Raw genomic sequence first — 13,219 nt, forward strand, 5'->3', positions numbered from 1 at the left:
GGGAAAGCTGGGTTTAACTGGGGAATGGGTAGCCGGAATCCGCTACCTTTTCATTCTATCAAGCAACCGGGGGTGAGTGTGGATGCCGGTACTATCTTCCCCACCACCAGGGTATACTGATCACCTTCCCACGCGTACCGGCTACATTCTCCACACCGGTAGCAACATATATTTATTACTTCTGGCCCCGAACTTCTGTTGGGGTGCCCCTTTTTCCGGTGGGTTCGGGCAGACAAATCCACCCTTTTCTTCTCCCGAGCGGCGATTTCTTTGCGGAGCTGCCGCTGCTGCCGCTACCAGCATGGGACACGGGCTCCATGCTCCGCCTACTGCTCAGGAGCCAGGCACATTCGGATGCCCTCAGTGCCGGCTACGACCAGCCTCTCATACTGCTGTGGGCCCCACTGATCAGTGGTCGGCTCCGCCTCTCTGCAGGTGCACTCCAGCTGCTCCATTGCCGGGACGGGGTGCTTAGGTGCGGTTGGTGCTGCAGCTGGGGTAGACTTTAGGTCGGGTGCCACCACCATTGCGGCCGGGCAGACTGCCGGAGCCAACGTCATCACTGGTGCGGCCGGACCCGGGGCCGGGGAGACGTCATCGGCGTTGCGACCTGGCTCAGGGCCGGGACAGGTGCCGAGGCGGTGGTACAAGCAAGGCCCGAGGTCCCAGTTAATGGGTCCTCCTACACAGATGAGACGGGTTCCGCTGCCACTGGTTGAGGTAGCGGGTCCTCGGGGCGTTTGCTGTGGATACGGGCGATGAGGAAGGCAACGTGACAGACGGGGGCAGGCAGGACCCCTCAGCAGGGACGGCAGTTTCCTGGGGAACATAGGGGCGTGGGTCACTGCTTACCCGCTCCTCCAAGGCCATCTCCATCTCGCGCGCCTGGACAGCTGCAGCCAGGCCGTTCATCTCCATCATCCACCTCGTCAAGATGAAGTGGACTTGGGCCTGGATCCTCCGGCACATCTTCTCCGTCTGTTCCACGATCCCCTCTGTGGTTCCGGGAACGGGACTCTCCGCGCGCTGCTTGCCAGGCTGCTGAGACATCTTGCCGCTTGGTGTCCATGAACGGTTTTCTGCAGAGTCCTGGTGTCCCTGCACTTTATTTTCTCTGATCACATGCCGCTTTTCCTGCCCTCCCCTTGGTTTTCAACAGCAATCTCGTAAGACCCACTGTCCTTTGCAACTTCCTGCTCTGTGGATCACCGGGTTCCACCCGTGTTCTTAGGGGGCGGGGCTTAGGACTCGCGCTCTTTTCAGGGAACAAGATGGCGAAGTTGTTGTTTTTGGTGCCAAATATGGTGGGCAAGATGGCGGCAGTCCGAAAATGTCAACATTTTACAGGTTAACAATTCAGAAAAGGTGTACTTCACCCAGGTTAGTAGATGGGGTAAGTATCCTGTTCGTGACGCCAATTTCGGGTTGTGGCGGATGGGGGCCGGGCCACTGCAGGGGCTGCTCGGATCCGAGTTCTTTACTGTGGCTCGAGCGGTAGCCGGACCCGGGGCTCGTGCGGCCGTCCGTCCTCACAACAGTAGGAAGGGGGTATTTACAGGGGAATAGATTGTCAGTGACGCCACCCGTGGGTTGCGGTGAGAGTTGGTAGCACTGCCGCTGCCTGGTGACGGGACGCCCAGGGCTGATTGAGTGGGGCAGCAGGATGGAATCCCCTCCATGGGTAGGGGAGGTGTAGTCCCGGGGCCCGGGTGAGCAGGAGTAATGGCTGCGGAGAGTGTCATGAAGGGTTGGACCGGGGCAGGGTTGTAGCCCGCCGGTGCCAACAGCGGGAATCCGGTCTGGAGGCCATGCACAGACGGGGTGCCTGGACCCTAGGACAAGGAAAGTTGCATGCCCCTTGTCAATTAACCAGCAGAGGACGAGATTTCAGGCCTTGTTCTCCAGAAGCCCAAAGAGCGAAACGGAAGCCCAACGCGGGGGATAGGGTGTCTGTCAGAACCCACAGAAATCCCAAGGGTCAGATTTTGCAGGCCACAGCTCCCAAACATACACAGTACCGGGAGTGGACTTCCCCGTTCCATGCGGAGTCGTCCAACAGAAGACACAAACACAGAGTGCAGGAAGAAGGGACCCCTGTTTGCTGCACCCGGGTGTGGTACCCGAATAGACCCGCCAAAGGCAACCGGTCACTGGCAACTTGGTTTACCACTGGACTTCTGTGTGATTCTTGAACTGTGACTACACCATTGATCCCCGGTCCAACCCGGCACGCCACCTCCAGCAGCCATTACTCCCATGTACCAAGCGCCCCGGGACTACACCTCACCTACCCGTGGAGGGGATCCCATCTTGCTGCCCCGCTTCATCAGCCCCGGGCGCCCCATCACCAGGCAGCGGCGGTGTCACCATCCCTCACCGCAACCCACGGGTGGCATCACCGACACATCAATCCCCTGTAAATATCCCTTTCCGACGGTTGTGAGGGCGGACGGCCGTGCAAGCCCAGGTCCGACCACCACTCGAGCCGCAGAAGCGAACCCGGATCCGAGCAGCCCCAGAAGCGGCAGAGGCCCCCGCCCGCAACACATGCCCATGTCCTGCCCTTTCAGCATCCATACAACATTTCATTTCCATGAACATCCACATTAGCTAGCACAATAAAGCCTGACCCATTAGTGTTTCACTGGTAATCATTACATTCTTCTTACAAGAAGACAGGATGTGAGTTGTAGTTACAAAAGATTGCATGACATTTGGAAGGTACTTTCTAAAAGATGAATCTGCACATTTTTCTTGAAAAAGTACCGAAATGCCTCTAGCTTAGATACCATTAAATAACTACTCAATGAAGAATTACATTTTCCTAATCTATGACTAAGAATTCTTACAATAAATCTAGTAATCAAAATGATACTATTGGCTTGGCTACACAAATGAGAATGTCCTATAATAAAAGTCAAACAGTTACTGAAAAACCTACAGGTTAGCCCACCAGACTCAAGGCTCCTTGCCCCCACATAGTGGAGGAGGCTTTCACTTATAGTAAGTGTTCAGTAAATTAGAGATAGATGTATATACTGGCTTACGTAGTAGAATTGTATTATATAACACACTGACATAAACAGGGCCGATTCTAGCTTTTTTGCTGCTTGAGAGAAAAATTATAATGGTGCTCCCTACCTATTCACCCCCCCCCCCCCAAAAAAAATCATTAGAAAGAAGTTCACGCAAAAAATAAAATCTCAAATTGTAACTCTAGATTAAATATATAATAACAGAAAATAAAACCACATACAGCTGCAGTATATCACAAAAGTGAGTACACCCTTCCCATTTTTGTATATATTTTATTATATCTTTTCATGCATGGGACAACACTGAAGATATCACACATCGATACAATGTAAAGTAGTAGTGTACAGCTTGTAAAATAGTGTAAATTTGGTGTGCTCTTTATATCGTGGATTGAGTCGCTGCTGGCCAAAATGGTTTTGCTGTATCACATGTATCACAGATATACTTATTATATTATTCTAGAAAAATTAGGATGTTTTTGTCACAAAGACATGATTAGTTAATTTCATATAATTTATTTGTGCTGCACACAGAAATGACATTGAAAATGCAAGACTGGTTTTTGTTTTGAGGTAACAGAGGGGAAAAAAGTAATAAAAACTGAAAATTGGAATGTTGTGATATTTTTGGGATTTAAACTGTTTCTCCCCAATATTTGTTAAAATTTTAAACTTGCAGTAAATTTGGCAATTAAATTATTTATTTTTGTATTAACTCTATTTGTTTATCATATGTTATTTCCCATGTACATACATTATTATATTTGTAATTATCTTTTGACACTTTTTGTTCTTGTTGACATTCAGCCTGACATGTAAGTTTTAACCCCTTTATGACATCTACCGTACATAACATTGTGGGTGTCAGCAATGAATTATAGTTGAGACAGTGCTGTAACGCCCAAGATCGTGTAAGCACTGATCGCGTCCGCTTAACCCCTCTGATGCCGCTGTCAATAGTGACAGCGCCATCAATCTGCTTGTAGAGCAAATAAGCTCCCTCTCTGCTTTGATCTGCACAATACCTTGTGCCAATAGTTTCCATGGTGACCCCGGGCCGAATAATGGACTCACTATCACCCAGGTATGGTGGCCTTTGAGGTCTCCCCTGTGTGTGAGGCACTGATCTGATGCCCTGCAAAGCAAAAGCATTGCAGAGTTAGATCAGCCATCAGAGCAGAGAAAGTTAATGTACCATACTTGGACTAGTTAACAAAGTAAAAAAAAAAATACATTTGTAAAATTATTTTCAAAAATCGCACAATAAAAAGCTAATTTTTTTCAAAAATATTGTACTAATAAATTAAAATATTTATGTAAAAATAAAAATAATTTAAAAAGTATACATATTTGGTATCACTGCATTCAGAACTATCCAATTTATAATACTGTCACACTACTTAACCTCTTCAGTGAACAACATAAAAAAATTAAAAAATGTGCCAAAAAACAATGCTTTTTAATCATACCTCAGATACTCACAGCCGAAAAGAGGGCAACCAGTCCAGTTAGCCCAGGCCAACACATCTATTGCACCACAGGATGCAGACAAACCTCTCAACAAGATGGGCACTTCACAGGTGCAAAGTAAATTGCACATTAGTGACGTGCATAGGGCGCTGTTCACACTCGTATGCGCATGGTGTCCAGCCAGCAACCTATTACCACTCCCTTACTATTAGATTAGGCGGGTTACTCGGACACTACTCACTGCAACACACAAGGGACAGAGACTCCACTACGCACGGCCTGTATTAAGAGGCCCGGCTGCACCCCGTATAAAAAAGGTGCAAAAAATATATTAAATATTTATGAGATATTAGTATTACCTCATATATATTTAATATATTTTTTGCACCTTTTTTATACGGGGTGCAGCCGGGCCTCTTAATACAGGCCGTGCGTAGTGGAGTTTCTGTCCCTTGTGTGCTGCAGTGAGTAGTGTCCGGGTAACCCGCCTAATCTAATAGTAAGGGCGTGGTAATAGGTTGCTGGCTGGACACCATGCGCATACGAGTGTGAACAGCGCCCTATGCACGTCACTAATGTGCAATTTACTTTGCACCTGTGAAGTGTCCATCATGTTGAGAGGTTTGTCTGCATCCTGTGGTGCAATAGATGTGTTGGCCTGGGCTAACTGGACTGGTTGCCCTCTTTTCTGCTGTGAGTATATTATATTATATTACATTTTTGGGGGAGTTTTTATCTCCTCTTTTTGTTGCTATTTTTCATATTAATCATACCTCAGAATCAAGTGGAATAAATTGCAATCAAAAAGTGGCATGTAAATAAAAATGGTATAGCTGAAAATGTCATCCAGTTCTGCAAAAAATAAGCCTCAATTGGCTGCATCTATGGAAAAAGAAAAAGCAGGGTTTTTTTTTATATATAATTGTTTTTAGTGCTTGATGAAATATAAAAAAAACAAACAATATAAATCTGGTATCACTGTAATCACACCAACCTGAAGAATAAAGCCATCCAATCAATTATACTGCCCAATGAATTGCAAAAAAATAAAATAAAATTGGTTTATTCATTCTTCCCCCCAAAGATCGCAGTAAGGCTAGGGACCCACTTTGCGTTCACCTACTTGCAGTTTAGAACGCACGTTTTGGGCTTAATTGATTTGACCAAAGTTGCTTTTTTCAGAAATTTAGCGCTGAAAACGCATGCGTTTCTGTCGCATATTTGATACGTTTTCAGCGCTTTTTATCTGCGTTTTCACCTGCATTCTGATAGTTGCGTTTTGAACATAAAGACACAGCTTAATAAAGTTTAAATAGTCAAATTCTTTGAAAAAATGGGAAGAAAAGAATCAAATGTATATTCATAGAATAAATCATTAAATTAAATTTTATTCATTAAATTATTGCGGTAATATGATATTTTATGTAAAAATAGCAAAAAAGTATTAATTTCCTTAATTTAAATTGTCGGACTATGTCTGTGTGTAAAGGGACATATGAATTAATTATTTTGATGTCCAAAAAACATGCGTTTTGGAAGTCCAAAACGCATGTTTTCTGCACTGAAAAAGCAGGTAAAATGCAGAAATTTGAAGAAATCTTGGTTTTTGCCATTTCTCATTGACTCCAATGTTAGCAAAACGCACCTAAAATGGCAAAAGCAATTGACATGCTGCTTCTTTGAACACATGGTTTTTGCCACAAAATATGCAAATTAAACGCAGCGTTTAGAAACGCAAAGTGGGGTCTGAAAATCCACTTTTTCCATAGACTTTGCTGGTAAATCAAAATGCATGCCTTTTGGCATGAAAAATGTGCTTCCCAAAACGGACCTAAAAAGTACCTAAAACGCAGGTAAAAACGCAAAGTGGGTCCCTAGCCTTAAGCTCTGCAAACATTTATGCTGTGCTTTAATCAGATTTCCATGTAAATCTTGGAAATATGTGATTCAGATGGAACCCCCAATGGAAGATTTCCTATAATGAGGCAGATGGAGTCACCCTGGACTCAGTCTGTGTAATGATCTGTATTTTCTTTGGTGCATAAAAGCACTGTTGACCACAGTTTTGTACAATTGTGAAAAGGAGAACACTGAACAGAGACCAGACAGAGGCTGTGGTATTTCTGCCACCTCATTATAATGGATCTCTCGGAGTGTTATCTGAATTCTGAGTTATAGATGGAAACCTCAATGTAAGTGCTCAAAGTAGAGCAAAAGATAAATGTGATCCATACTTTTATGTAAAATGTACCTAAAAATAAGTTCACACTCAGGTTCGTCATCTGTAAACATAAATATAGGGGACTTCCACATCACTGGAAGCAGAGAGGCTCTGAAAAAATGTTATGACACTCCGCTCCCTGAAAAAAAAATCCAGCAAAATCTGTGCTGCCAAGTCAAAATGCTTCTTTCTCTTTTGACCCCATATAGTGCGCATAAACAACATATGGTGTTGACATGTTTGGCATTTTACTCAGCAACATCCATTTCCGCTTGTTTCTGGAAAACGTCCAAGAAGTCAAAATCATCACTGCACTTGTATATAAATTGCTAGAGGGGTACAATTTCCAAAATGGGGTCAATTGACGGGGGATTCTTCTCTTCTGGCAATAAGGGGCTTTGTATATTTCTTACATCACCGTTGTTGCATGTTGGGGGCTTGCTGTTTCTTTGGGGACTGTTCTGAGACAAGTTAGCATTCCTCATTTCTATCTTTGAGGTGTATCAAGTTCTCAAGCAGTGACGAGGTGCCTAGGTATGTTAGGAACATCCCACTGCTACTTCTAGTGTTGTCTGATAGATAGGCGATTGCAGTCAGCTCAGTTTCCAACTACTCTTGTGGTTTTGTTTTTTCCTTATTATTGGGATTTTTCATGATCGTCCACGGTTACCAGATCATAACACACATCCCTCCGGATTATGGGTCACCAAAAACAACTCAATATGAGTTCCAGAGTATCTTTATTCCCACGGTGACCAACCAGGACAGAATTATGATGCTCTTCCAGAACCTGAAGACGAAGATTCAGGGGAACAAATTACTTGTTCACTTGAACCCTAGACAGCGCTTCACCTTATGCCTTAGCAATCTCAGACTCCACATCAGTACTGAGTGCCAACACCACCACTCTGTTCTGAAGAATGGGGACAGGTTCCTCACAGGGTTCCCCCCTCCATGGAAAACTCATGGACAAAGCATTGGCTTAAATGTTTTTGGAACCAGGGCGATAAGTAACAAAAAATGTAACCTATTAAAAATATATCTACCAAGCTTGTCTTAGTGAAAGATGGTTAGCCGACTCAAGGTAAAGAAGGTTATTTTGGTTGGTAATTACTTTAAAAGGATGAATTGCTCCTTTCAGGATGTTTCCATTCCTCAAACGCTAACTTGATCACCAATAATTCCCCACATTGACAAAGCATCCGAAGTGCCTGAATAGCAGGATCATACATATTACAAATTACACCTTTCAATAAAGTGATCTAGGGGTGCTGTGAGCATATTTACATCAAAGGTGCTTCACTGATTTTTATACCATTGTGCTTTAAAGAAAACATACTTACATTTTTACTACTACAATTTTGTTTTAGATCCAGATTTTACTTTTTCACGAGGAAGAATAGGTAAAAATGAACCAATAATGTGTTAGATAATTTCTGCTGAACATGGCAATACCCTATATGTGGCTCTATAGTGCTATTTGGCAACAAGGAGGGAAGGTCCACTATTTGACTTCTGGAGCATAGATTTTTCTAGAGTAGTTTGCAGACTCTATTTGCAGAACCCTTAAGTGCTGTCACGCTCCCCGGGTCCTCTGCTCCGCTTCCCGGCTCACCTGCCACGCTCCCCGCTCTCCAGCCTCCATCGCCCGCGCTTCCCAGGCCTCCTGGTCCCCGCTCCCGGCGCCCGTCGGCTTCCCAGCCCCAGCCCGGCTCTGCTGCGTCCTCCTCTCAGCTTCCTGCCCTGGCTTCTGGCACCCGGGCCGCGCGCATGCGCATTAGGGCGCGCGCGCGGTCACTGACCCTTTCTTAAAGGGCCAGTGTCCACTGACAGGAAATGAAGCACACAGGTACGGGGTATAAAGGGGTGCAATGTCCAAGGGGGCGGGGCCTGATCTTCGTGTTTCCCAAGCTAGGAGTCAGGTCTCCTTGTGTTCCTGTGAGATACTTACCTCTCTCTCTTCTAGAGCCGATCCTGCATTGCCATCCGGTCCTGCCGTATCCCGAACCCCGAACGCTGCCTATCTGCCATCCTGACAGTCCGCACCTTCTCTGTTCCCTGCGGTGACCCGTCATCTCGCTCCAACGGTTCCGGACCCCGCCTGACATCATCCCGGCTTCCGAACCTGAGCTCCGTCACCCGGACCACCATCAGTGACCCCGTGGTTCCAGGGACTTCTCCATTGTGCTTTTGTGCGCGGACTGTTCTGCTACCTATAGTGCTCCGGCTACCGGACTCCTTTCCCTCATCGGGGAGTTCGGCCCAGTGGATCCACCTTCTGGGTCTGCCCATCCACCTGGCCCTAACAGTAAGATCAGGCCATGGATCCCGCCGAAGCACTAGCGGCCTTGCATGAGGAACTCCAACGCCAGCGTGAAGTCCAGACCCGCATGCTGAACTTTATGACTTCCGTGGACGCCCGCTTGAACACGCTACAAGCATCGGTCACATCTTCAGCACCTCCGGCCTCCACTAGTCAATCCACGGCTCCCGCTCCCGTGGCAGCCTCCTCGGATGCTTCCAGGCTTCGTTTGGCCTCACCACCCCGGTACGCCGGAGATCCCAAGACCTGCAGGGGGTTTATAAACCAATGCTCCCTCCATTTCACGCAGCTGCCGCATTTGTTTGCCTCCGACCAAGCCAAGGTCGCCTTCATAATGTCTCACCTAGAGGGCGAGGCACTGGCGTGGATGAACCCCTTGTGGGAGAAGGAGGACCCTATGACCAAGAACCTCCAGGAGTTCCTGCAGGCTTTTCGCGGCACCTTTGACGAGCCCGGACGCGCCTCCGCGTCTGCTTCATCTCTTCTCCGGTTACGTCAGGGAACTCTGACGGTGGGTCAATACGCCATCCGTTTCCGCACCTTGGCTTCGGAACTCGGGTGGAATAACGAGGCCCTAACCGCCGCCTTCTGGGAAGGACTCTCGGGTCGAATCAAAGATGAGCTGGCTGGTCGTGACGTACCGTCCACCCTGGACGCCCTGATTACCCTAGCGACTCGAGTGGACATTCGCTTTCAGGAGCGGTCCAAAGAGGTGTCCCGTGAGAGACGCCCGGTACGGCATTCCTCTCCTCCGCAGAAGTCCGCCGTACTCCAGTCAACGGCATCTGGTGTCTCCGTCCATGAGCCCATGCAGGTCGACCGTGTGCGACAGTCTGAACAATGTCGAGCAGAGCGGCTCGCCAAGGGTCTCTGCTTCTACTGCGGAGAGGGCACACACCTGCTACGCTCCTGTCCAGAGAGGCCGGGAAACTCCAAAGCCTAGGGTCGGTAGGAGAGGCCACCCTAGGTGCTGGGACTCTCTCAGACCCGGTTACATGGACTGTGCAAGTGACAACGGGAGAGACGCGGTTCATGGCTGAGGCGTACCTCGATTCTGGGGCAGCAGGCAATTTCATCCAGCAGGCCACGGTGGACAAGTACCAGGTGCCTGTTACTCCGCTCGACAAACCCCTCGTGATTGCCTCTGTGGATGGGAGACCCCTCTCTGACACCATCTCCTGGATCACCAGGCCGGTTGAATTGCGTATCGGTGCTCTGCACACCGAGAACATCGCTCTCTACGTCCTCCCACACATGTCACATCAAATCCTGCTGGGCCTTCCTTGGTTACGGACACACGAACCTTCAGTCAGCTGGGGCACTGGTGAAATCACTCGATGGGGCTCTTCTTGCCATGAGAACTGTCTGAAGACCATACAACCCATCCGGCGACCTCCGGTTCCAGAGTCCCTACCGGGACTACCCTCAGCCTATTGGTCCTTCGCGGACGTCTTTGATAAAAAGGAGTCAGAGGTACTTCCGCCACATCGTCCTTACGATTGTGCCATTGACCTGCTCCCGGGAACTACACCACCTCGAGGACGGATATATCCACTGTCTCCAGCCGAAACAAGGGCCATGTCTTCTTACATCACAGAGAGCCTGGCAAGGGGATTCATTCGGAGATCCTCCTCTCCTGCTGGAGCAGGCTTCTTCTTCGTAAAGAAGAAAGAGGGCGACTTACGCCCATGCATAGACTACCGGGGATTGAATCAAATCACCGTAAAAAACAAGTATCCCCTGCCGCTCATCCCCGAATTGTTTGATCGGCTCAGAGGAGCTCGCGTGTTCACCAAGTTGGATCTTCGGGGTGCCTACAACCTGGTCCGTATCCGCTCGGGGGACGAATGGAAGACCGCGTTTAACACTCGCGATGGGCACTATGAATACTGTGTGATGCCCTTCGGCCTGTGTAACGCACCAGCAGTCTTCCAAGAATTAGTGAACGACGTGTTCCGGGACCTTCTCTACGTCTGTGTGGTGGTATATCTGGATGACATCCTTGTCTTCTCTCCGGACCTTCAGACCCACCGAGAGAACGTGCAACTGGTTCTACAAAGACTGAGAGAGAATCGTCTGTACGCCAAGTACGAGAAGTGTGTCTTCGAACAGTCTTCTCTCCCCTTCCTGGGTTACCTCATCACCGATACCGGACTGCAGATGGATCCAAAGAAGGTCTCTTCCATTCTCAACTGGCCTCCTCCTTCTGGACTGAAGGCAATCCAACGCTTTCTGGGATTCGCCAACTATTACCGCCAGTTCATCCCTCATTTCTCTGCTCTGACTGCTCCTCTCTCCGCCTTGACCAAGAAGGGGGCTAATCCAAAAGACTGGTCACCTGCGGCCGACGCCGCGTTTGGCTCCCTAAAGCGGGCCTTTGCCTCCTCTCCTGTACTCCACCGTCCGGAGTTAAACCGCCAGTTCACCTTGGAGGTGGATGCCTCCTCCTCGGGAGCCGGAGCAGTGCTCATGCAGAAGTCCTCCTCCGGGAAGATGGTGACTTGCGTTTTCTTCTCCAAGAGCTTCTCAGCGCCTGAACGCAATTACACCATCGGTGACCGAGAACTATTGGCAGTCAAACTGGCTCTGGAGGAATGGCGTTATCTTCTGGAAGGAGCAGTGTACCCCGTTATAATTTACACGGACCACAAGAACCTGGAATACCTGCGGTCTGCTCAGCGACTGAACCCACGGCAAGCTAGGTGGTCCTTATTCTTTGCCCGGTTCGATTTCCAGCTCCATTTCCGACCCGCGAACAAGAACGTACGCGCTGATGCCTTGTCTAGGTCTTTTATGCCCATGGAGCAGGAAGAGGAGACATCCCAACCCATCATCTGTCCAAGTAAGATTATTCCGGTGGCTCCTGTCACCCTGGCCCAGATACCGCCCGGGAAGACCTATGTCTCTGAGACTGACAGGCAAAAAGTGTTACACTGGGGCCATGCCTCAAAAACAGCCGGTCATGCTGGCCAGAAAAGAACTTGGAGTGCGATTGTACGTCATTATTGGTGGCCATCCCTTCGCACGGACATCGCCTCTTTTGTCTCTGCCTGCTCCTCTTGTGCCAGGAACAAGACGCCCAAACACCTGCCATATGGCCGTCTTTTGCCTCTGCCTATACCCTCAGTTCCCTGGCAACACATTGCGATGGACTTTATTACGGACTTGCCATTGTCCTCCGGACACACAGTCATATGGGTCGTGGTGGATCGGTTCTCTAAAATGGCCCATTTCGTCCCTATGGCTGGACTGCCCTCTGCCCAGGAACTCGCGGACGCCTATATACATCACATCTTCCGCTTGCATGGCTTTCCATCACACATTGTGTCCGACAGAGGAACTCAGTTTACCTCCCGCTTCTGGAGGGCTCTCTGCAAGCATCTGGGAGTAACCCTGGACTTTTCTTCAGCCTACCATCCTCAGTCGAACGGCCAAGTGGAACGGGTCAATCAGATTTTGACCTCTTTCTTACGTCACTACGTCAACGCCCATCATGACGATTGGTCCACGCTTCTTCCTTGGGCTGAAGTCTCCCATAATCACCATGTCAGGGAGTCCTCCTCCAGTTCTCCCTTCCATGTCGTCTACGGACTTCAGCCTTCGGTCCCATTGTCTGTATCCTCTTCCTCGGATGTCCCTGCTGCTGATGCGGTAGTCCGTGACTTTATAACCATTTGGGACTCAGTTAAGGCGTCCCTTGCACGTGCATCCCTGCAGATGAAGAGACACGCAGACAAGAGACGTCTGGATCCTCCGTGTTTATCCCCCGGAGATCTCGTCTGGCTTGCTTCCAAGTACGTCCGATTGAAGTTACCATCTTACAAGCTGGGTCCTCGCTACATCGGACCGTTTAAAGTCCTCGGCAAGATCAATGAGGTCTCCTACAAACTGCAGCTCCCGGCCACGATGAGGATACCCAACTCCTTCCACGTCTCTCTGCTCAAGCCGGTTGTCCTTGGTTCCTTCTCCGCTGCTGCCAGTCCGGCTCCTCCTCCTATTGCTGATGACGACATCTATGCGGTAAGGGATATCGTGGCCATGAAGACCGTACGGGGTCGACAGTTCTTTCTGGTGGACTGGGCAGGGTATGGTCCTGAGGATAGGTCCTGGGAGCCCAGAGAGAATGTGGGTACTCCTCTGATCCGTGCCTTCCTGTCCCGGTTGCGGGGA

Source organism: Anomaloglossus baeobatrachus, chromosome 1 (genome assembly GCF_048569485.1).
Source record: "Anomaloglossus baeobatrachus isolate aAnoBae1 chromosome 1, aAnoBae1.hap1, whole genome shotgun sequence".
In the NCBI taxonomy this organism is placed as follows: Eukaryota; Metazoa; Chordata; class Amphibia; order Anura; family Aromobatidae; genus Anomaloglossus; species Anomaloglossus baeobatrachus.